The sequence below is a fragment of the Phocoena sinus genome, chromosome X (assembly GCF_008692025.1).
Source record: "Phocoena sinus isolate mPhoSin1 chromosome X, mPhoSin1.pri, whole genome shotgun sequence".
Classification (NCBI taxonomy): Eukaryota; Metazoa; Chordata; class Mammalia; order Artiodactyla; family Phocoenidae; genus Phocoena; species Phocoena sinus.
The window spans coordinates 63,605,486-63,632,490 of record NC_045784.1 but is presented as its reverse complement, the minus strand read 5'-3'; the positions used below and the strand labels follow the sequence as shown (position 1 = coordinate 63,632,490).

The 27,005-nt window shown below is 36.0% G+C and overlaps 2 long non-coding RNA genes across 3 annotated transcripts in view; both read right to left on the bottom strand.

The window, feature by feature from the left end:
- LOC116747900 overlaps positions 1-18,926 on the bottom strand; it is a 33,597-nt gene extending 14,671 nt beyond the window's left edge. Inside the window, exons 1-2 of the long non-coding RNA XR_004348134.1 lie at positions 18,639-18,926; positions 17,215-17,272 (exon numbers count right to left, since the gene is read on the bottom strand). This is a non-coding gene — a long non-coding RNA (uncharacterized LOC116747900). The remainder of the gene's footprint in view (positions 1-17,214; positions 17,273-18,638) is intronic.
- A 1,333-nt stretch (positions 18,927-20,259) lies between these two features.
- Positions 20,260-27,005, bottom strand: part of LOC116748070 — a 61,052-nt gene continuing 54,306 nt past the window's right edge. For both annotated transcript variants that reach the window (XR_004348164.1, XR_004348163.1), the window contains one exon: positions 20,260-20,700. This is a non-coding gene — a long non-coding RNA (uncharacterized LOC116748070). The remainder of the gene's footprint in view (positions 20,701-27,005) is intronic.

Genomic DNA, 27,005 nt, shown 5'->3' with positions numbered 1-27,005 from the left:
ACCCCACCAATAAAGAAAATTACAAGCCAATACCTTTGATGAAAACATATGCAAAAATTCTCAACAAAATACTAGCAAACTGAAACCAACAACACATAAAAAAGATCACAGACCAGAAGCAAGTGGAATTCATCCCAAGTTCACAATGATGGTTCAAAATATGCAAATCAATCGGTGTGATACACCACATAAACAAAAGACAAAAAATATATGATTGGGACTTCCCTGGTGGCCCAGCGGTTAAGACTCCGCGCCCCCAATGCAGGGGGCCTGGGTTCGATCCCTGGTCAGGGAACTAGATCCCGCGTGCTGCAACTAAGACCCGGTGCAGCCAAATAAATATTAAAAAAAAAAAAATATATATATATGATCATCTCAATAGTCGCAGAAAAAGCATTTGACAACATTCAACATCCATTCATGATAAATACTATTACCAATCTGGGTATAGAGGGAACATATTTCAAGATAATAAAAGCTATTTATGGCAAACCCATAGTCAATATAATACTCAGTACTGAAAAGCTGAAAGACTTCCCACTAAAATCTGGAAGAAGACAATGATGTCCACTCTCACCTCTTCTATTCAACATAGTATTGGAAGTCCTCACCACAGCAATCAGACGAGAAAAAGAAGAAAAAATGGTATCCAAATTGGAAGGGAAGAGGTAAAATTGTCATTACATATAGATGATATGATACTATACATAGAAAACCCTAGACTCCACACAAAAACTACTAGAACTCATAAACAAATTCAGCAAAGTAGCAGGTTACAAGATTAACATACAAAGATTGCATTTCTTTATATCAACAATGAAATATCAGAAAGTGAATGTAAAGAAACAATATCTTTTAAAATCATACCACCAAGAACAAAATACTTAGGAATAAACCTGACCAAGGAGATGAAAGATTTATATGCTGAGAACTATAAAACATTAATAAAGGAAGTTGAAGATGATTCAAAGAAATGGAAAGATATCCCATGCTCTTGGATTGAAAGAATTAATATTGCTAAAATGGCCATACTACCCAAAGCAATATACAGAGTAAATGTGATCCCTATCAAATTACCCATGAGATTTTTCACAGGACTAGAACAAATAATCCTAAAGTTTATATGGAATCATAAAAGACCCAGAATTGCCAAAGCAATCCTGAAGAAAAAGAACAAAGCAGAAGGCATGTCCCTCCTAAACATCAGACAATACTACAAAGCTACAGTAATCAAAACAACATGTTATTGGCACAGAGAACTGAACAGAGAACCCAGAAATACACCCACACAATTATGGTCAATTAATCTTAGACAAAGGAGGCAACAATATACAATGGGAAAAAGACCGCCTCTTCAGCAAGTGGTGTTGGGAAAGGTGGACAGCTGCATGTAAATCAATGAAGTTAGAACACACCCTCTCACCATAAACAAAAATAAACTGAAAAGGGCTTAAAGAGTTAAATATAAGACATGACACCACAAAACTCCTAGAGGAGAACATAAGCAAAACATTCTCTGACATAAATCATACAAATATTTTCTTAGGTCAGTCTCCCAAGGCAATAAAAATAAAAGCAAAAAAGTAAACAAACCGGGGAATTCCCTGGTGGTCCAGTGGTTAGGATGCCATGCTTTCACTGCTGAAGGTGTGGGTTCAATCCCTGATTAGGGAACTAAGATCACACAAGCAGCACAACGCAGCAGAAAAAAAAAAAAAAAAGACAAAAAAGGACCTAATCAAACTTACAAGCTTTTGCGCAGCCAAAGAAAACATAAATAAAAGAAAAAGACAATCTACAGGATAGGAGAAAATATCTGCAAACAATGAGACTGACAAGGGCTTAATTTCCAAAATATACAAACGGCTCATACAACTCAACAACAAAAAAACAAACAAACCAATCCAAAAATGGGTGGAAGACCTAAATAGATATTTCTCCAAGGAAGATATACAGATGCCCAATAGGTACATGAAAAGATGCTCAAAATTGCTAATTATTAGAGAAATGCAAATGAAAACTACAACGAGGTACCCCCTCACACCAGTCAGAATGGGCATCATTAAAAAGTCTACAAATAACAAATGCTGAAGAGGGTGTGGAGAAAAGAGAACCCTCCTACACAGTTGGTGGGAATGTACATTGATGCAGCCACTGTTGAAAAGAGTATGAAGGTTCCTAAGAAAAGTAAAAATAGAATTAATTACCATATGACCCAGCAATCCCACTCCTGGGCATATATCGAGAAAACTATAATTCAAAAAGATACATGGGGCTTCCCTGGTGGCGCAGTGGTTGGGAGTCCACCTGCCAATGCAGGGAACACGGGTTCGTGCCCCGGTCCAGGAAGATCCCACATGCCGTGGAGCGGCTGGGGCCATGAGCCATGGCCGCTAAGCCTGCGCGTCCGGAGCCTGTGCTCTGCAGCGGGAGGGGCCACGGCAGTGAGAGGCCCACGTACAGCTAAAAAAATTAAAAGATACATACACGTCTATCTTCATAGCAGCATTATTCACAACAGCAAAGACATGAAACAAACTAAATGTCCGTCAACGTAAGAATGGATAAAGAAGATGTGGTACATATATACAAAGGAATATTACTCAGCTATAAAAAGAATGAAATAATGCCATTCACAGCAACATGGATGCAACTAGAGATTATCACTATAAGTGAAGTAAGTCAGACAAATACCATATGACATCTCTTACATGTGGAATCTAAAATATGACACAAATGAACCTATCTATGAAACAGAAACAGAATCATAGACATAGAAAACAGACTGGTGGTTGCCAAGGGTGAGGGGGTTGGGGGAGGGATGGAGTGGGAGGTTGGGGTTACCAGATGCAGACTATTATATATGGAATGGGTAGACAACAAGGTACTACTGTATAACATAGAGAACTATATTCAATATCCTATGATAAACCATAATGGAAAGGAATATTTTTTAAAAGTGTGTGTGTATATAATATATATATATATAAAACTGAATCCATTTGCTGTACATTGTAAATCAACTATACTTCAATAAAAAATTAATAACCAGCTTAAAAAAAAATAAACTAGCCAACCTTAAAAAAAATATTTTCAAAAATGGATACAAATTTGATTTACCCATTAGGAATGTATGAGAATTTCAGTTTCTCCACATTTTCCTCAGGATTTTTTATGGTCAATGTTACGTATTTTATCTCTTGCAACAAGTACGTAATAGTATCTCATCCTGCTATTAACTTGCATTTCTCTAATTACTAGCGATTTGCAATATCTTTGCATGTCCTTAGTGACATTTCTCCAGCCTCGTCAGTAAAATTCTCCTGCATACCTTTTGCCCAATTTCTACCTATATGGTTTGTATTTTTATTGTTGAGTATAGAATATATAAACAGGAACATGCCCAATGACATATTAGTGGTTCATGAGTTTTTTCTCTGACAATGCAAATTATCTTTCCATTTTCATCATAGGCAGTTATGCAGAGCAAAAGTGTAAAATTTTAATGTCATCCAATTTATCAATTCATTTTCTTAAATGGATTTTGTTTTGGCTCTCATCATTAAGAACAATTTGCCAAGAGCTAAGTCAAACAAATTTTCTCCTATAGTTAGGACTAAATGTTTTATAGTTTTGCATTTTACATTTAAATCCATGATCCATTTTGACTTAATCTGGGTAGATATGAGGTTTAGCTCAAGGTTTGCTTTTAAAATGTATGCGTGTTTAACTGATCCAGAACCTAGTATAAAAAAGACTGTGGTAAAAACAAAACAAAAACTGTCTTTCTTTCATTAAATTGATTTTAGGAATTTATGAAAAATAGGCTGGGCATATTTCTGCAAATCAATTTCTGGGTTCTCTATTCTGTTTTATTGATATATGTCTCTTTCCCTCCATCAAAACCATGCAGACTTGATAATGGTAACAACCTAATGCTTTAAAATCAGGTAGAGAACTGTTGATGGGAATGTAAATTGGTGTAGCCCCTATGGAAAACAGTATGAAGGTTTCTTATGAACCAGCAATCCCACTCCTGGACATATATTCAGAAAAAACAAAAACTCTTAATTCAAAAAGATACATGCACCCCAATGTTCATAGCAGCACTATTTACAATAGCTAAGATATGGAAGCAACCTAAATGTCCATCAACAGATGAATGGATAAAGAAGATGTGGAACATATGTACAATAGAATATTACTCAGCCATAAAAAAGAATATTATAATGCCACTTGCAGCAACACATATTGACCTAGAGATTATCATAGTAAGTGAAGTAAGTCAGACAAAGAAAGACAAATATCATATGATATCACTTATATGTGGAATGTAAAAAAAATGATACAAGTGATCTTATTTGCGAAACAGAAATAGTCACAGACATAGAAAACTAAGTTATGGTTACCAAAGGGGAAAGGGGTGGAGGGATGAACTGTGAATTTGGGATTAACAAATACATACTACTACATATAAAATATCCAACAAGGATCTACCGTATAGCACAGGGAGCTATATTCAATACCTTGTAATAACCAATAATGGAAAATATGAAAAAGAACATATATGTATGTATGTGTATATATACATATATATACACACACACACACACACACACACACACACAAACATAACAGAATCACTTTGCTATAATCCTGAATCACTGTAAGTCAACTATACTTCAATAAAATAAAAATGAAATAAATTTTAAAAACCAGGTAGAGAGTTAACAGTCACTATATAATTCTTTTAATAAATTGTTTAATCCATTCTAGTTGCATTTTCTTTCCTGCTGAGGGACATCTTAGTTGCTTCCAAATTTGGGCATTAATGAATTAAGCTGCTACAAGTATACATGTGCAGGTGTTTGTGGGGACATAAATTTTCAACTTCTATGGGTAAATACCAATAAGCACAATTGGCAGATTACATTGTAACAGTATGCTTACTTTTGTAAGAAGCCACTGAACTATATTCCAAAGTGGCTATACTGTTGTGTGTTCCCACCAGCAATGTACAAGAGTTCCTGTTACTCCAGACCCCCACCAGAAGGTGGTTTTTATGTGGCCTGGATTGTGACCATTCTAATAGGTGTACAGTGGTATCTTCTTTTTATGTTCATTTGCATTTCCCTGATAACGTATGATGTGGAGAATCTTTCATATGCATATTTCCCATCTGTATATCTTCTTTGGTGGGATGTATGTTAGTTCCTCCATTTACTTTTTAATCAGATTGCATTCTTATTATTGAACTTTTAGAGTTCTTTGCATATTGTAGATAATAGTTTCTTATCAGATGTATCTTTTGCAAATATTTTCTACCAGTCTCTGGCTTGTCTTCCTATTCTCTTGACATTGACTTTTATGAAACAAAACTTTTTAACAAAATCCAGCTTTTCAATTATTTATTTCATGGACATGACTTTGGTGTTGTATCAAAAGAGTCATTGCCAGACCAAAGATGACCAAAGGTTTTCTCCTATGTAACCTTCTAGGAGTCTTATAGTTTCACATTTAGGTCTATGACCAATTTGTAGTTGATTTTTGTGACGAGTGTAAGATCTGGGTCTAGATTTTTTTTTTTTTTTACATGTGTAAGTCTGGTTGTTCCAGCAACACTTGTCACAGATACCATCTTAGCTCCATTATATTGCCTTACCTCCTTTGTCAAAGATCAGTTGACTATATTTATGCAGATATATTTCTGAGCTCTATATTCTATACTATTGACCTAGTTGTCTATTCTTTGACAATGCCACACTGTCTTGATAGAAAACGTTAAAGATGAGTAGATTCAGTTCTCTGACTTTGCTCTTTTCCATCAATGTTTGTGCTGGTAATTCTGAGTCTTTTGCCTCTCCATATGAACTTCAAACTCAGTTGCTCAATATCCACAAAATGTCTGCTAAGATTTTATTTGGGATTTTATTTAATCCATAGGTCAAGTAGGGAAGAACTAACAACTTGATAATGTCTATCCATTTATTTAGTTTTGGATTACATTCATCAAACGTTTCTGGTTTTCCTCAAAAAGACCTTGTATATATTTTGTTAGATTTATATCTAAGTATTTCATTTCCAGGGGGAGAAGTGCTAATATAAAAAGTATTGGATTTTTAATTTCAAATTGTACTCGTTAATCACTTATAAATAAAAAATCAATTGACTTCTGTATATTAACTTTATATCATACAACTTTGCTATAATCACTTAGCTCCAGGATGTTTTTTCTTGATACTTTAGGATTTTCTGCATAGACATTTATATCATCTCTGAAAAAGACAAATTTCTTCCTAACCAATCTGTTTATACATTATTTCCTTTTCTTGTACTATTGTTTGAGTTAGGACTTCCAGAATGACATATAAAAGGAGCGGTGAGATGAGACATCCTTGCCTTGTTTCAATCTTAGCAGAAAATTGGCTATTTAACTACTTAAGAATGATATTGCCCTTCAACATCCATTTATGATAAAAACTCTCCAGAAAGTGGGCATAGAGGAAACATACCTTGACATAATAAAGGCCATATGTGACAACTCCATAGTTAACATCACAATCAATGGTGAAAAGCTGAAAGCATTTCCCCTAAGATCAGGAACAAGACAAGGATGCCCACACTCACCACTTTTATTCAACATAGTTTTGGAAGCCCTAACCACAGGAATCAAAGAAGAAAAAGAAGTAAAAGGAACCCAAATTTGAAAAGTAGTAAAATTGCCACTCTTTGCAGGTGACAGGATACTATACATAGAAAATCCTAAAGATGACAGCAGAACATTCTTAGACCTTGTCAATGAAGTTGCAAAGTTGCAGGATATAAAATATACAGAAATTTGTGGCACTCCTATACACTAACGATGAACTATCAGAAAGAGAAATTAAGGAAACAATCCCACTTACCATTGCATCAAAAAGAATAAAAAAAAAAAAAAAAAAAGAATAAAATACCTAGGAGGTATAAACCTACCTAAGGAGGTAAAAAGAACTATATTACAAAAATTATAAGATGCTTATTAAAGAAATTGAAGATGACACAAACAGGTGGAAAGATATACAGTGTTCTTGGATTAGAAGAATCAATATTGTTAAAATGACCATACTACCCAAGGCAATTTATAGATTCAATGCAATCCCTATCAAATTACCAATGGCACTTTTCACAGAACTAGAACAAAATATTTTAAATTTGTATGAAAACACAAAAGACCACAAATAGTGAAAGCAATTTTGAAAAAGAAGAATGGAGCTAGAGGAATCAGGCTCCCTGTCTTCAGACTATACTACAAAGCTATAGTAATAAAAACAGTATGGTACTGGCACAAAAACAGGCATGTACATCAGTGGAAAAGGATAGAAAGCCCAGAAATAAACCCACACATTTATGGTCAATTAATCTATGACAAAGGAGGCAATAATATACAACAGAGAAAAGACAGTCTCTTCAATAGGTGGTGCTGGGGAAACTGGACAGCTACTTGTAAAAGAATGAAAGTAGAATATTCTCAAACACCACTCAAACACCATACACAAAAGTAAATTCAACATGAATTAAAGACCTAAATGTAAGACTGGATACCACAGAACACCTTGAGGAAAACACAGGCAGAACACTCTTTGAAATAAGTCACAGCAGTATCTTTTTGGACCTGTCTCCTAGAATAGTGGAAATAAAAATAAAAATAAACAAATGGGACATAATTAAACTTAAAAGCTTTTGCACAGCAAAGGAAACCATAAACAAAACGAAAAGATAACCTACAGAATGGGAGAAAATATTTGCAAACGATTTGACCAAGAGGAATTAATTTCCAAAATATACAAACAGCTCGTACAACTCAACAACAAAAGAACAACCAACCAAATTAAAAAATGGGCAGAAGATCTAAATAGACATTTCTCCAAAGAGGACATAGAGATGGCCAACAGGAACAAGAAAAAATGCTCAGCATCGCTAATTATCAGAGAAAAGCAATCAAAACAACAAGGAGGTATCACTTCACACTGGTCAGAATGGCCATCATCCAAACATCGACAAACAATAAATGCTGGAGAGGGTGTGGAGAAAAGTGAACCTTCCTACACTGTTGGTAGGAATGTAAATTGGTACAGCCACTATGGAGAACAGTGTGGAGGTTTGTTAAAAAACTAAAAATAGAGCTACCGTATGATCCACCAGTCCCACTCCTGGGCATATACTCAGAGAAAACCATAATCTGAAAAGGTACATGCACCCCAATGTTCATATCAGCACTATTTACAATAGCCAAGAAATGGAAGCAACGTAAATGTCCATTGACAGAGGAATGGATATATAAAATGAGGAACATAAATACAATGGACTACTACTCAGCCATAAAAAAGAATGAAATAATGCCATTTGCTGTGACTTAGATGAACCTAGAGATTGACATACTGAGTGAAGTTAGTCAGAGAAAGACAAATATCAAGTGATACACTTATATGCAGAATCTAAAAAAGTGGTACAAATGAACCTATTTACAAAACAGAAATAGAGTCACAGATGTAGAAAACAAACTTATGGTTACCAAAGGGAAGGGGAGTGAATGGATAATTAGGAGATTAGGATTAACATATACACACTACTATATATAAAACAGATAAACAACAAGGACCTACTGTATAGCACAGGGAACTATATTCAATATTTTGTAATAACCTATAAGAAAAAAGAATCTGAAAAAGAATATACATTCAGTTATACATACATACATGTATGTATGTATGTATGTAAAACTGAATCAACTGTGCTGTACACCTGAAACTAACATGACATTATAAATCAAGTATTTTTCAATTAAAAAAAACAGAAATAAACCTATGCACTTATGGTCAATTAATCTATGACAAAGGAGGCAAGGATATACAATGGAGAAAAGACACTCTCTTCAATAAGTGTGCTGGGAACACTAGATACCTACATGTAAAGGAATAAAATTAGAACATCCTCGAACACCACATACAAAAATAATATCAAAATGGACTAAAGACCTAAATATAAGAGCAGAAACCACAAAACTCCTAAAGGAAAATACAGGCAGAACACTTTTTGAGATAAATCAATAGTAGAAATATCTTTTGGGGCCTCTCTCCCAAAGCAAAGGAAATAAAAACAAAAATAAACAAATGGGACCTAATTAAACTAAAAAGCTTTTGCATAGCAAAGGAAACTATCAACAAAATGAACAGACAGCCTAGAGAATGGGAGAAAATATTTGCAAATGATATGACGGATAAGAGATTAATATCCAGCATATATAAACAGCTCATACAACTCAACAGAAAAACAACAACCTAATTTAAAAATGGGCAGAAGAACCAAATAGACATTTTTCCAAAGAGAAAATGCAGGTCACCAACAGGCACATGAAAGGATGCTCAACATCACTAATCATCAGGGAAATGCAAATCAAGACCAGAATTAGACATCACCTCACACCTTTCAGAATGGCTATCACCAAAAAGTCTATGAATAACAAATGTTGGCGAGGATGTGGAGAAAAGGGAACCCTAGTACACTGTTGGTGGGAATGTAAATTGGTGCAGCCACTATGGAGAACAGTATGGAAGTTCCTTATAATACTAAAAACAGAGTTAGTATATGATCCAGTGATCCCACTCCTTGGCATATATTCAGAGAAAACCCTTAATTCGAAAAGATACATGTTCCCCAATGTTCTTGCAGCACTATTTCTGGTAGCCAAGGCATGAAAGCAATCTCAGATTCCATGGACAGATGAATTGATAAAGAAAATGTGGTACATATATACCATGGAATAGTACTCAGCTAGAAAAAAGAATGAAATAACACGATTTTCAGCAACATGGATGGACCTAGAAATTATCATACTAAGTGAAGTAAATCAGAGGAAGACATATATCACTTATTTGTGGAATCTAAAAAATGATACAAATGAACTTATTTGCAAAACAGAAACAGACTCACAGAACAGAACCTTATGGCTACCAAAGGGGAAAGAGGGAGGGAGGAATAAATTAGGGGTTTGGGATTAAAATATACACAGTACTCTATATAAAATAGATAACCAACAAGGACCTACTGTATAGCACAGGGGACTATAGTCAATATCTTGTAATAACCTATAATGGAAAATAATCTTAAAAATATATATATCAATCACTTTGCTGTACAACTGAAACTAACACATTTAAATCAACTATATTTCAATAAAACATTTTAAAAATACAATTAGGGCTTCCCTGGTGGCGCAGTGGTTGAGAGTCCGCCTGCCGATGCAGGGGACACGGGTTCGTGCCCCGGTTCAGGAAAATCCCATATGTCGCGAAGCGGCTGGGCCCGTGAGCCATGGCCGCTGAGCCTGCGCGTCTGGAGCCTGTGCTCCGCAACACGAGAGGCCACAACAGTGAGAGGCCCGTATACCGCAAAAAAAAAAAAAAAAATACAATTAAAAAAATGATATTAGCTGTAGGTTTTTTGAATAAGTTTTTATCAGGTTAAGGATGTTACTCTTTATTATTTTTTTACAAATCATGTATGGGTTTTGGATTTTGTCAAATGATTTTTACTGCATCTATTTATATGACCATATGATTTTTCTTTTTTTAGCCTGTTGATGTGATGGATTACAGAAACTGATATTTGAATGTTGAAACCATGTTCCATACATGGGATAAATTCCATAAGTTCACGGCTTAAAAATTTTCATACATATTTGGATTTGATATATTTTGTTAAGTATTTTTACATCTGTGTTCATGAAATACAGGTTTGTAGTATTCTTTTAGTGTCTTTTTTTTTTTTTTTTTTGTGGTACGCGGGCCTCTCTCACTGTTGTGGCCTCTCCTGTTGCGGAGCACAGGCTCCGGACGCGCAGGCTCAGCGACCATGGCTCACGGGCCCAGCTGCTACACGGCATGTGGGATCTTCCCGGACGGGGGCACGAACCCGTGTCCCCTGCATCAGTAGGCAGACTCTCAACCACTGCGCCACCAGGGAAGCCCCTTTTAGTGTCTTTTTGATATATGGTTAATTGTGGTCCAATTGTATGAGTTAGGAAATATTCCTACTGCTTCTGTCTTCTGGAAGACTTTGCAGAATATTGATATAGTTTCTTCCATAAATTGTTGATAGAATTCCCCAGTGAATCCATCTAGGCCTTATGCTTTCCCTTATTGAAGGTTGTTATTTATCGATTTAATTTCTGTAATAATAAGGGCTTATTCAAATTGTCTATTTGTTGGGCTTCCCTGGTGGCGCAGTGGTTGAGAGTCCACCTGCTGATGCAGGGGACACGGGTTCGTGCCCCGGTCTGGGAGGATCCCACATGTTGTGGAGCAGCTGGGCCCGTGAGCCATGGCCGCTGAGCCTGTGCTCTGCAGCGGGAGAAGCCACAACAGTGAGAGGTCCGCATACTGCCAAAAAAAAAAAAAATTGTCTATTTGTTAAGGAATTGTACATCTATATTAAACTGATATTAGTCTGTAGTTTACTTATTTTATTTATTTTTTAAGTTCATTTGCCTTTGATATAAAGGCAACAACCTAGTCTTACAGAATGAGTTAAGAAGTGCTTTTCTTTTTTATTTTCTGAAAGAGATCACATGCAAATTGGTGATAAATCTGAAAATATTTAGTTCGTTTTTGCAATAAAACAAAGTGGGCCTGGAGATCTTTTTTCCAGGAGTTTTAAAATTATAAATGTAAATAAGTTGCTATTGGACTATTCATTTTACTTCTTTTAGCAAGTAACAGTAATTTGTGTTCTTTGAGGTATTGGTCCATTTCATTTAATGTGTCTAACTCAAGCATGGCAAGTTATTCGTATTTTCTCATTTCTTTAAGGTCTTCATAGTTTATTGTTATATCTTGTTTCTCTTGTGTTATTGAACTATTTGTGGCTTCACTTTTTTCCCAGTCTTGGTAGAGGTTTGTTAATTTCAACAAGCCTTTCAATGAAACAGCTTATGTTTCATTTTCTCTATTGTTTTGTGCATTGTTTCATCAGTTTCTGGTCTTATCTTTTTTCATTCTCTTCTTCTTGTTTTGTATTTAATTTGCCATTCTTTTCCTAGTTTCTTAAGGTGTTTACTGATTTTGTGGTTTTTGTGTTTTCTGATGTGTGTATTCAATGATATGTTTCTTGCAGCATTGATTGAGCTGTATCTTACATATTTAATATTTTTTGTCATTTTTAGGTATTTGTATTTCTTGAAAGACATTTTCTTTCATCAGTGGGTTATTTAAAAGTATGTTTTGGGCTTCCCTGGTGGTGCAGTGGTTGGGAGTCCGCCTGCTGATGCAGGGGATGTGGGTTCATGCCCCGGTCCGGGAAGATCCCACATGCCGTGGAGCGGCTAGGCCCGTGAGCCATGGCCGCTGGGCCTGTGCGTCCAAAGCCTGTGCTCCGCAACGGGAGAGGCCACAACAGTGAGAGGCCTGTGTACCCCCACCAAAAAAAGAAAAAGTAAGTTTTTTAGTTTCCAAGTGTTCATAAAATTTCCTGTTACCTTTCACTTATGCATTTCTACTTTACTATTGTGGTCAGAAAACACTCTATGGTTGAAATGCTTTTAAACACATTCAGATTTGCTTTGTGGCACAAAATATGGTATCATTTCTACATTTGTTTATTTCAAATGTTCATTTGAAGAGAACATTTACTTTGGTATTATATGGATGGCCTGTTTCTTCTGTCAATTAAGTCTGGGTAATTCATAGTTTTGATCAGTTCTCTACCCTTACTAATTTTCTGTCTAATTCTATCCACTATTGAGAGGAGTGTTTGCCAACTCTATTTATTATTTTTGTATCCATTACCACTTTTTGTATTTTCAATCTCTGCTGTTTGATGCATAAAATTTAGGATTGTTATACATTCTTAGTTGACTCTTTTATTATGTTTTGTCTCTTCCTGGCCCTTGTGATTTTTTGTGGTGAAATTTACAGGAACTCCTAATTTATTCAGGTTCATATTTGCATGGTTAGCTTTTTCCATGTTTCTACTTCCAAGCCATATATATCACCATATTTTGAGTGATTTACTGATATATAGCATGTATAACTGGCCACGTAAATTTGTCCTCTATGCCACTGTCTTATAATTGTACCCATATTATAATTTGTTATATATATTATTGTATATTATATACATTATAATTGTTTCATAATTAGAAATTTACATAACTTTTGACATGGTAGGGTTAACTCCACAATTTATATTGCTGTTTGCTTGCTCCTTCTGTTTTTCATTTATGTTTATCTTTCCTACCTTACTATTTTTTACTTGAGTGTGTATTAGGATATCATATTGATTTATCTAGTGTTTTTTTTTTTTTTCCCCCGGTGTGTGGGCCTGTCACTGTTGTGGCCTCTCCCGTTGCGGAGCACAGGCTCCGGATGCGCAGGCTCAGCGGCCATGGCTCACGGGCCCAGTAGCTCCGTGGCACGTGGGATCTTCCCAGACCGGGGCACGAACCCGTGTCCCCTGCATCAGCAGGCGGGCTCTCAACCACTGCGCCACCAGGAAGCCCTATCTAGTGTTTTTAAGTATATCTCTTCTTAGAGATTTGTAGTTGCTCTTGGTAATAAGTGTAGAGAACTTTTGTCTCTTTTCCCTCTCCTATTTATAATAGTTTTAAATATTTTCACCACATGCTTTGAGAACCATGCTCAGTGTTAAACAGTCTTCACCTTCTACTGTTCTTTCATCCCTCCTAGTGTTCCAATATTTATCATTTCACTTGTTTGGAAAATGTTCTTTAACCATTCTTATAGAATAGGTCTGGAAGCATCAATTTATCCTGTGTTTAATTTGTTTGAAAATGTGTTTATTTCTTCTTCATTCCTAAAGGATAACTTTGCCCACTATAAAAATCTAGGTGACAGTTCCTTTATGACTTGAAAAATGTAAAGTCACCTCTTTCTTGCTTCCACATTTTCTGAGGACAAGTCTACTATCATTTGTGTTTTTTTCTATAATAGTTTTTGTTTGTTTCTTTTTGGCCCCCTCTGGCTGCTTTCATAAGTATCTTTTGTTTTTAATAGTTTGACTACTGTGTGCCTCAGAATGGATTTCTTTGGGTTTCTACTATTTGGGGTTCATTAAGCTTTGTGAATCTATGTGTTTTAAAACATTGGAGGAGTCTTCAGTCATTGTCAAACACAGTTTGGACTTACCTTCTTTCTTACCTTCTTCTGGGACCCCAGTGACAGGAATAGTGGAACTTCTGTTATTGTCCCAAAGACCATTGAGGCTTAAAAAAATGTTTAGTCTATTTGCTGTGAATAATTTTAATTGTTCTATCTTTCAGCTCACTGGGTCTTTTCTCTGTCATCTCCATTGTGCTGTTAAAACCATCTGTTTAGTTACTTCATTTATGTTTTCCAGTTCTGAAATTAAACACTTGGTCCTTCATATCTTCTTTCCTTACTGAGATTTTCTGATATTCTATTTCAAATGTGTTTTTAATTGCTTGTTAAAACATTCCTGTGGGGGTTGCTTTATAGGCTTCAATAGGTAATTCCAACATCTGTATCATCTCTATGTTGGCAGCTATTTATTGTCTTTTCTCATTAAAGTTGAAAATTTCCTGGCCCATGATTATGATTTTTTTTTACACTAGACATTTTGGGCATATGATTCTGGAATTCATTTGAATCTTCTTTTTACAGACCTCCTATGAGTCAGCTCTGGTGAGGGATGGAGATTCTGCCATCTAAGTACCAGGTAACAGTGAATGTACAGGTTCTCCCCTTGACATTCTTTAAACTCCAGGAAGGAGAGGAAGCTCATTACTGCGGATCATATGTACGTGTGAGGGAACAGCATATTATATCAATGCTCCTCACCACATGTCCTCCACAGATATCAGAATGGGTGGTTGGGACAGTACTCAATAGGGCTGGAGAGTGATTAAAGTACTAGCTTACCACATGGCCTCATCTGACAAGCCCCATGTAGAGAGGGAAGTGCTCTTTGTTACTGCTGGATGTGGATATGAATCCATGATGCCCACAAGGCCTCTATTTATGCCATGGGGATTAGTGCTGCCACTGTGCAGTAAAGGCTTTGCTGTCCAACAGGCTTTCTCTCATACTACCCTGACATTGGTTGAGGGTGGTTGAGAGTCTCATTGTAGATTGGCAACAGAGAAGGCTATGATGCCACTCAGCCTTTGCTGATGAAGGTGTGGATGGAGCAGTGATTTTTACCCTTAGGTTTGGAAGTAGTAGGGCAATACTTTCTAAAAGTTGTCTTATTTGATGGGTTGCTACTGGCTAGAGAATCCTTTTCCTAGGGATTTGTTCTGTTTTGATTTTTGGTCTGTGCGCACAGGTCTTTCTATTTGCCAGACACTTTAGCACTTAACCTGAGATATATTAGGCAAAAGAAAAAAACCTCAATGTAATGTCTTTTCTTGGGTGCCAGTGTCTCTTGCTGATCTCCATCCCTTTTTATTCTTCTTATATTTCTTTTATATATAATATCCAGGGTTTTTGGCAAATATGAAAGTGATTCTATTCCCCTGATCTTGAGCCCAAAATCCTAGGCCATATAAAATTAAGATATTTATTTGTATGCATTTATGTCTATCTTTTTATTATGTCTCTCCTCTCTTTTTAAAATTCTACTTTTCCTTCTTTCCTCTATTCCATTTGATTTGAATATTTTATAGTATTCCATTTTAATTTATTTAATAATTTTTAGTAGGTTTTCATATATTTCAGAGGTTTCCCTAAGGATTAAAATGTACATGGGTGATATTTTCCCATCTACTAAACTTTAAATTTTACTACTTTAAATAAAATCTATAAATCTTAGGACCATATAGGTCCCATTACCATCTGCTTTGTCATGAACTATAGTCCTGTGATTTTGTCATACATACAAGCTCAAAGTAAGCCTGTTAGTTTTATGAATTCTGGCAGAAGACATGAAAATCATGCCTCAGTGACAGAAGATTTTATAACTCATGACATGGCAAGCAGCACGAGCATCTTCACATTGATTTCATGAGTTCACATTGGTTCTTCAAGCCTTCCACCTTATTTCAAGGAGGCAATGAAAAATGGTCTAGGTGGATTCTGTCCATGTAATGGGTTTGCATCAGAGGTAAGGAATCCCAAGTTTAAGAAACCTGAATATTTTGGATTCTCTGTATATTAACTTTTCCAATAGGAAAAGGCCCAAAGGATTAATCCAGGTACCACAGGATGTATTAGTGATTGCAGAGGCTCTGCCTTTGCTTGCAAGTTGTAACTCTAGGGCAATTCTATAATCTAAAACAAACTCTGGCCAATGAGATGAAGCTGACTTGACTGCATTCAAGGAATAGGTAGAGGAACCTTAATGAATTAAGCGCCCCATGGAGTCAGCTTTCACTGAAGCTTTGCTTCAGGTTGTGGAGCAGGAGATAAAGATTCCCAGAGAGGGAAAGCTGCAACATTTCAAAGTGAAGATGAGATTACCCTGGGGCTAATGTTTCTGTATTATTAAAAAGTACTAATTTCATCTGACAAATAGGCTTGTTGGGCCTTTTTTCTCTAAATGGATATTCTAAATGTTTTAAGAGATTGCAAAGTGTCATGTCAACCTCTGGCATGACAGAAGGAAACATTATTATTTGGGTAGAGCAAAACAATACATTTAAAAACCAGCCCTGTGGGATTCAGTGGTGGCACAGCAGTTAAGAATCCACCTGCCAATGCAGGGGACACAGATTCGAGCCCTGGCCCGGGAAGATCCCACATGCCGCAGAGCAACTAAGTCCGTGCACCACAACTACTGAGTCTGCACCCTAGAGCCTGCAAACCACCAATAGTGAGCCCGTGTGCCACAACTGAGCCCACACGTCTAGAGCCCGTGCTCTGCAACAAGAGAAGCCACCACAATGAGAAGCCCATGCACCACAATGAAAAGCAGCCCCCACTTGCTGCAACTAGAGAAAGCCCACACGCAGCAACAAAGACCCAACACAGCCAAAAATAAATAAAAATAAAATAAATTAAAAATACCTAAAAAGAAAACAAAAAACAAAAAACCTGCCCTGTGCTAAAATTACCTACCAACACCTACTTTATGTTACCATAATTTAACATCTAAATATATTGAAATTCCTCTCAGACAATGTTATAATCTTGTTTCCAAGAGTCATGTACTTTTTAAAGAGTTTAGGAGAAAAACAGTTATTGTATATCCCCAGATACTTACCATTACTTGCTCAAACTTTATCCCTTTGAAGTATCAAGTTTCTCTCTGGTGTCACTATCTGAAGAAAACCATTATCATTTCTTTTAGAGCATTTTTGTGATACAAAATTATCTAGGTTTACCTTCATTTGAGAATAATCTCCAATTCATTTAAAAGGACATTTTTCCTAGTTATAGACTTCTGGGTTAATTTTACCTTCAGCACTTTAAAGATGTTCTATTTTCTGGACTCTGTAGTATCTGGTAAGAAATACAGTTATTTATTCAAATTACCACTACCCTATATATAATAAACTGATTTTTGGTAGGAACTTTCAAAATTTTTTCTTCATCATTGGCTTTCATCAGTTTGATTACATTGTGTTATCAGTATGCATTTGGGTTTATTCTCTTCAAGGTCACAATGCTTATTAAATCTGCACATATATGTCTTTCACCAAACATTATTATTATTTCTTCAAATGTTTTCTGTGCCAATCACCATGAGGTGGTGGATGGGTAAAGAAAGTAGTATGTCCATATACTGCAATATCATTCATCTATAAACAGGAATGAATTATGGATACACAGTATGACATGTATGTTCCTCTTAATCATTGTGCTAAGTTAAAGAAACCAGATACATAAGGGTCTTATTCCATTTACACACCCTTTGACTATGGCAAGCAGTGTGGCTATACATATTTCCATACAAAATTTCTACTTGAACATTAATATTCCTTTACATATTTCCTTACAAAATTTCTACTTGAACATTAATATTCCTTTAACTGAGAAATATACCTTTGTGTGGAATTGGTGGGTCACAGAGATTCTATAAATTGTTGGGGGACCACCATAGTGTTTTGCACAGTAGCTTCACTATTTGACATCCCCCCATAGCAAAGAACAAAAATCCCAACTTCTCCACATCCTTAGCAACATTTATTATTTCTCATTTTTCATTTTATACCCAAAATGTGAAGTGATATCTCATGATTATTTTGAATTGAATTTCTCAAGTAAAAATATTAAAATTCTTTTCATGTACTACGGCTCCTGGTATATTAACTTTTGAGAAATATTTACATCCTTGGTGCATTTCTAAATTGTACTTTTCTTCCGTTTTTTATTTGGAAGTGTTCTTTATATATTCTCCATGCTAGTAAGTTCTCAAATACATGATTTCCAAGTATTTTCTCCCGTTCTGTGAACTGTCTTTTCACTTCCCTCAGAGTGTGCTATGGTGCACGTTTGTAAGTTGGATAAAGTCCAACTACGGGCATACCTCTGAGATAGTGACTGTATTGTTCCAGCAAATATCACAGTAAAGTGAGTTGAGTCAAATGAATTTTTAGGTTCCCCAGTGAAAATAAGTTATATTTACTCTACATTGTAGTCTATTAAGTATGCAGTGGCATTATGCCTAAAAAACAATGTACATACCTTAACTAAAAAATACTGTCACCTGAGCCTTCAGTGAGTAGTTATCTTTCTGCTTGTGGAGGATATTGCCTTGATGTTGATGGCTGCTGACTGATGAGGTTGGTGGTTGCTAAAGATTGAGACGGCTATGGCAATTTCTTAAAATAAGACAGCAGTGAAGTCTGCCACGTCAATTGACTCTTCGTTTCACGAACAACTTCGCTGTAACATGCAATGCTGTTTGGTAGCATTTTACCCACAGTGGAACTTTAAAATTGGAGTCAGGGGCTTCCCTGGTGGCGCAGTGGTTGAGAGTCTGCCTGCCGATGCAGGAGACATGGGTTCGTGCCCCCGTCCGGGAGGATCCCACATGCCGCGGAGCGGCTGGGCCCATGAGCCATGGCCGCTGAGCCTGCGCGTCCGGAGCCTGTGCTCCGCAACAGGAGAGGCCACAACAGTGAGAGGCCCGCATACCGAAAAAAAAAAAAAAAAAAAAAAAAAAAAAATTGGAGTCAGTCCTCTCGAACTCTTCCACTACTTTATCAACTAAGTTTGTGTAATACTCTAAATCCTTTCTTGTCATTTGGACAATATTCAAAAGCATCTTTAATGGGTGTAGACTCCATATCAAGAAATCACTTTCTTAGTTCATCCATAACAAGCATCTCCTCACCCATTAAAGTTCTGTGATGAGATTGCAGCAATTCAGTCACATCTTCGGGCTCCACTCCTAATTTTTGGTTCTCTTCCAATTTCCACATTTGGAGTTACCTCCTCCACTGACGTCTTGAACCTCTCAAAGTCATCCATGAGGGCTGGAATCAATGTCCTCCAAACTCCTGTTAATGTTGATACTCTGACCTCTTCCCATGAATCACGAATGTTCTTAATGACATCTGGAATGGTGAATCCATTCCAGAAGGTTTTCAATTTACTTTGCCCAAAACATCAAAGAAAACACTATCTACAGCAGGTATTGTCTTACAAAATGTACTTGTTAAATAATAAAAATTGAAAGTCGAAATTGCTCCTTAACTGACAGGATGCAGAATGGATGATATGTTAGCAGGCATTAAAAAAACATTAATTTCATTGTACATCTCCACCAGGGCTCTTAAGTGACCAGGTTCATTGTCAATGAGCAGCAATATTTTGAAAGGAATCTCTTTTTGCTGAGCAGTGGGTATCAACAGTAGGCTGAAAATATTCAGTAAACCATGTTGTAAACAGCTGTGCTCTCATCCAGGCTTTGTTGTTCCATTTGCGGAGCACAGGCAGAGTAGATTTAGCATAATTATTAAGAACCCTAGAATTTTCAGAATGGTAAATGACAACCGGCTTGAACTCAAAGTTACCAGTTGCATTAGCCTGACAAGAGAGTCAGCCTGTCCTCTGAAGCCAGGAATTGGCTTCTCCTCTGTAGCTATGAATATCCTAGATGTACTTCTTCCAATAGAAGGCTGTTTTGTCTACATTGAAGATCTGTTGTTTAGTGTGGCCACCTTCATTAATTATCTTAGTCAGATCTTCTGAATAATTTGCTGCAGCTTCTACATCAGCACTTATTGCTTCACCTTGCATTTTTATGTTATGGAGATGGCTTCTTTCCTTAAACTTCATGAACGAACCTCTGCTAGCTTCAAACTTTTCTTCTGCAGCTTCCTCATCTCTGTCAACCTTCACAGAATTGAAGAGAGCTAGGGCCTTGCCCTGGATTAGGCTTTGGCTTAAGGGAATGTTGAGGCTGGTCTATTCGTCTATCCAGACTGCTAAAACTGTCTCAGTATCAGCAATAAGGCTGTTTTGCTTTCTTATCATTTACGTGTTCACTGGAGAAGCACTTTTCATTTCCTTCAAGAATTTTTCCTTTGTATTCACAATTTGGCTAACTGGCACAAAAGGCCTAGTTTTTGGCCTGTGTAGGCATTCAACATGCCTTCCCCACTAAGCTTAATCATTTCTAGCTTTTGATTTAAAGTGAGAGATGTGCGAGTCTTCCTTTCACTTGAACACTTAAGAGGCCACTGTAGGGATATCCACTGGCCTAACTTCATTGTTGTTGTTTCTCAGGGAATAGACAGGCCTGAGGAGAGGGAAAGAAACAGGAAAATGGCATGTCAGTGGAGCATTCAGAACACATACAACATTGATTAAGCTCACCATCTTATATGGATGTGGTATGTGGTTTTCTAAAACAATTACAATAGTAACATCAAAGATCACTGATCACAGATCACCATAACAAATAAAATGATGAAAATTTTTGAAATATTGCAAGAATTACCAAAATATGACACAGAGATATAAAGTGAGGAAATGCTGTTGGAAAAATGGTATCAATACACTTGCTCAATGCTGGGTTGCTACAAACTTTAAATTTGTAAGAAACACAATGTACCCAAAGTGCAATAAAACCAACTGCAATGAGGTATACTGTAATTTATTATTTCTTTTGATGATTTTACTTTCAGTGTCATATCTAAGAATTGATCGCCAAATTAAAGATCAAGAAAATTTTACTATACATTTTCAGTTATGGATTTTTGCAGTATTAGCTTGTATATTTAGCTTTTGATAGATTTTGAGTTAATTTCTGTAAAGGTTATGAGTTAAAAGTCCAATTACATTCTTTTATATGTTGATCCCCATTTGTCAAAGGACCATCTGCTAACGCTACTCTTTCATAATTGAATGGTCTTGGCAATCTTCTGGACAATCAGTTAGCCATAAGTTGTATTTCTGAACTCTCATTTCTATGACATTGGCTTATATGTCTATCCTTACACAAATACCATACTGTTCAAGATTACTATTGCTTGTTACGGTTTGAAAAAAGTGTAAATCATCCAAATTTATAGTTTTCAAGATTGTTTAGGCTATTCAGGTTATTTGCAATTTCATACCTATTTTAGGTTCAACTTTTCCATTTTTGTAAAAAAGGCAGTTGAGATTTTGATAAGGATCACATTAAATCTGTATATTGCTTTATGGGCTGATGGCATGTTAAATATGCTTTCCAATAAATGAACACAGGATGTCTTTCCATTTGTTTAATTTCTTTCAGCAATGTTGTGTAGATTTCAATTTACAAGTCTCACATCTATCTGAATAAATGTACCCTACATATTTTATTATTTATGATATTGTAAATGGAATTGCTTATTTGCCTTTATTTATTGTCCGTTGCTAGTACACAAAAATATAACCGATTTTTCTGTATACTCTGAAATACTGCTGAATTTCTTATAAGATCTAATAGTTTTTTGCATGTATTCTTTAGGATTTTCTGTATATATGACAATATCATGAGAATAGAGACAATTTTACATCTTCATTTCCAAGTTCGATATATTTTATTCTTTTTCTTGGCTAATTGTTCTGGCTGAAACTTCTAGTACAAAGTTGAATACAAGAGGCATCCTAGTTTTATTTCTGGTCATAAGGAGACAGCCATCTTTCCCCTTTAACTATGTTACATGGTATTCATAAATGCCTTTCATCATGTTGAGGAAGTTCAATTCTATTCCTAGTTTGTAGAGCTTTGTATATCATGAACGGGTATGTATTTTGTCTAATGCTTTCTTTGAAATAAATTATCACGTGTTATTTTTTTCCTTTCTACTATTAATATGGTATGTAACATTGATTTATGTATGGTGAATCATCTTTGCAATTCTGGAAAAAAAATTCCATTTTGCTCATGGTGTATAATCCCTTTTAGCATGTTGTCACAATTTTTAACTAGTACTTTAAGGTTTTTGGCATTTATATTCATAAGGTATACTGACCCATAGATTTGTCTTTGTGTTTGTCTGACACTGGTATCATTGAAATGTTATCTCATAAAATGAATTTTAAAACGTTCCCTCAATTGTATTTTTGGAGAGAGGCTGAAAAGTGGTATTAATTCTTCCTTAACATCTGGAAGAATTCACCAGTGAAACCACTTAGTACTGGGCTTCTTTATTGGCAGATTTTAAAAAATATAATTTCTTGAGATGACGTTCACATAACTTAAAAATAACAATTTAAAGTGAACACATTAGTGGCATTTAGCACATTCACATGATTTAGTAGGAAACATTTTCATCACTACAAAGTAAAGCCCTATAGTCATTAAGCGGTTTCTCCACATTCCCTCTATTCCTAGTTCCTGGCAGCAAATAATCAAAATTCTTTCTCAAAGTAATGTCTATATGTATAAAATCATATAACATGTGACTTTTTGTGTCTGGTTTCACTCACTTAGCATAATGCTTTGTAGGTTCATCCAAATTTATCATTTTGTCAGTACCTCATGACTTCTGTGGCTTAATAATACTCCACTGTAGGCATATACCAAAATTTCATTGTCTCTGTGGACATTTGCACTGTATTCCACAGCAACTGAACCATTTTAAATACCAGCTATGTGGACAAGATTCAATTTATGTATATTCTTGCCAACACTTTTCTTTTTCATGCTTTTAAAATTACAAACGCATTAGTGGATATGAAATTATCTCATGGCTCTGCTTTTACCTCACTTATGTCAAATATTATGAAGCATCTTTCATGTGCTTTTTGTCCATTTATACATTTTCTTTGAAGACATGTCTTTTCAAGTTTTTGCCCATTCTTTAATTGGGTTGTCTACTTGTGGAGATGTAAGAGTTTTGTTTTTTTGTTTTTAATACATAACACATCCTTGATACTCGACCCGTATTGGGCATATGCTTTCTATTTTCTCATCTTCTGCATGTTGCCTTTTTCCTCCTTGGTAATGTTCTATCATGCACAAAAGTGTTGATTTTTGATAGCATCTAATATATTTATTATTTATTTACTTAGACTTTAGATATCACATCTAATATTCCATTGCCAAATCCAAGGTCATGAAGATTTATTCCTATGTTTTCTACTAAAAGTTACAGAGATTTAGCTCTTACATTTGGGATGTTGATGCACATTGAGTTAATTTTGTATATGGTACATCTTCATTGCTGAGTCCATTTGTCCAAGCTCCATTTGTTGGTAGGGGTTCAGCTTCATTCCTCTGCATGTGGAAATCCAGCTGTCAAGCACCATTTGTTGAAGGGACTACTCATTCCTCTAAATGATCTTGGAAAACTATCAATAAGCAACTGGGTATAGGTATATGGGTTTATTTCTAGAAACTCGATTCTATTTCATTGGTCAATATGTATATAACTTATGCCAGGACTGTATCATTTTTGATTAATGAAGCTATGCAGTAACTTTTGAAATCAGAATTCAAGTCTTTGGACTTCGCTCTTTTTCAAGACTGATTTGGTTACTCACAAACCTTAGCAATTACGTATGAATTTGAGGACCAGCTTTTCCATTTCTGCATAAAAGGCTATGCATATTTTGAAAGGAATTGCACTGAAACTGTTGATCACTATGGGTTGTATGACATCTTAAGAATACTGTATTACAATACATTTACACAGGATGTCTTTCCATCTATTTACATGTTCCTTAATTTATTCCAGCAAAGTTTTGCAGTTTGCACTGAACAAATACTTCAACTCCAGGCTAAATTTATTCCTAGGCATTTTATTCTATTGAATACTATGGTACATGGATTTTTTTTTTTTTTTTTTTGTGGTATGCGGGCCTCTCACTGTTGTGGCCTCTTCTGTTGCAGAGCAAGGCTCTGGAAGTGCAGGCTCAGCAGCCATGGCTCACGGGCCCAGTTGTTCCGCGGCATGCGGGATCCTCCCCAACCGCGGCATGAACCCATGTCCCCTGCATCGGCAGGTGGACTCTCAACCACTGCGCCACCAGGGAAGCCCGGTTCATGGATTTTTAAAATAATTTTAAAATTTCCTTTTCAGATTGCAATTAGCTACAGAAATACAAATAATTTTGAGTGCTGATGGTTTAATTTTGCTGATCTTATTATCTCTAGAAACTTTCTGTGAATTCCTTGGAATTTTCTACATAATAGGAGTATAAAAAGAGTTTTAATTCTTACTTTCCAATTACTATGCCTTCCATTCCTTCTTCCAGCCTAGTTGCTGTAGCTACAATATCCAGTACAATATATAACAGCAATGGTGAAATCAGGTACATTCGTCTTGCTGATGATCTTAGCAGAAAAGCATTCAGTCATTTGACACTGATATTAGCTATATGTTTTACATAAATGCTATTTATCATGTTCAGAAATTTCCTATTCCTAATTCACATTTTTTTCTTTTCTGAAATCATGAAAGGTTTGTTGGTTTTTATCAAATTCTTGCTCTGTATCAACTGAGATGATCCTTTGGTTTCCTTCCCTCATTACATTAATGAGATGTATTATCCTTGTATTACTGGCAATAATTCTATTTGTGGCGTATAATTCTGATAATATGATGTTGGATTCTTGTAGAGTTTTTTGGAAAAATTTGGAATCTATATTCTAAGACATACTGGTAATTAATTTTCTCCTCTTGTGATGGTTTTACTTGGCTTTGGTGTCAGAGTAATGTGGACACAGAGAATAACTAAGTATTCCCTGCTTTCCTTTTTTTTTTTTTTTTTTTTTTTTTTGCAGTACGCGGGCCTCTCACTGTTGTGGCCTCTCCCGTTGCAGAGCACAGGCTCTGGACGCACAGGCCCAGCAGCCATGGCTCATGGGCCCAGCCACTCCGCAGCATGTGGGATCTTCCCGGACTGGGGCACGAACCCGTGCCCCCTGCATCGGCAGGCAGACTCTCAACCACCGTGCCACCAGGGAAGCCCCTCCATTTTTTTTTAAAGAATCTGAGTGATTACTATCAACCCAATATTTGGTAGAATGTACCAGTGCAGGCATATGACAGAGGTCTTTACTGACAGGTTTTATATTTTGGTTACTTGTTCAGTCCCTTTATTTATATAGATCTCTTCAAATTTTCAAAGTGATTCAGTATTTTTATGAATTATATTCCATTAAAAGTTATTACCAAATAATGGCTATATACACTGTGTTATACAATATGTCTTGTTGCTTCTATATTTTATACATAGGAGTTCGTATCTCTTAATCCCATATCTCTTAACCCCTTAATCCCATATCTCTTAACCCCTACCTTGCACCTCCTCACTTCCATTTCCGCACCGATAACCACTGGTTTGTTTTCGACATCTATGAGTTTGTTTCTGGTCTGCTATGTACATTTGTTTTGATCTTTAGATTCCACATATAAGTGATTCCATACAGTATTTGTCTTTCTCAGTCTGACTTATTTCAGTAAGCATAATGTCCATCCACATTGCTGCAAATGGTAGAATTTCATTCTTTTTTATGGCTAATATTCCATTGTGTGTAGGCATATGTGTGTGTGTATAATATACACACACACATATGTATATATACCTCTTCTTTATCCATTCATCTATTGATGGACACTTGGGTTGCTTCCATATCTTGGCTATTGTACATGGGACTGCTATGAACACTAGGGTGCATGTATCTTTTTGAATTAGTGTTTTCATTTTCTCTGGATATACACCCAAGACTGGAATTGCTGAATCATATGGTGGTTCTATTTTTAGTTTCTTGAGGAACCTCCATACTGTTTTCCACAGTGGCTGCACCAATTTACATTCCCACCAACAGTGTACTAGTATTCCCTTTTCTCTACATCCATGCCAACGTTTGTTATTTGCAGACATTTTGAGGTTAGCCATTCTGATAGATGTGAGGTGGTATCTCGTTTTGATTCGCCTTTGTCTAATAATTAACAATCTTGAGCATCTTTTCATCTGCCTATTAACTATCTGTAGATCTTCTCTGGAAAAATGTCTGTTCAGGTCTTCTGCCCATTTTTAAATTGGGTTGCTTTTTAGATATGGAGTTGTATGAGCTGTTTATATAATTTGGATACTAACCCCTTGTTGGTCATATCATTTGCAAATATTTTCTCCCACTCAGTAGGTCATCGTTTTGTTTTGTTGATGGTTTCCTTTCCTTTCCGTGCCACGTAGCATGGGGGATCTTAGTTCCCCAACAAGGGATCAAACCCACATCCCCTGCAGTGGAAGCACAGAGTCTTAACCACTGGACCACCAAGGAAGTCCCACCCTATGTGTTTTGATTGGGGCATTTAGTCTGTTGACATTTAAAGTAATTATTGATAGGTATGTACTTATTGCCATTTTATTACTTGTTTCCTTTTTGATTTTGTAGGTCTCTGTTCTTCTTTTTGTTTCTTCCCCTATGGTTGATTTTATTTTTTTGAGCTGCTTCAGGATCACAGCAAAATTTAGGAGAGTAGAGATTTCCCATATACAAGCTGCACCACATGTATATCCTCCCTTATTATCAATGTCCCCCAACAGAACGGCACATTTGTTACAAGTGACAAATCTACGCTGAGCTATCTTAATCACCCAAATCCACAGATTACATTATGG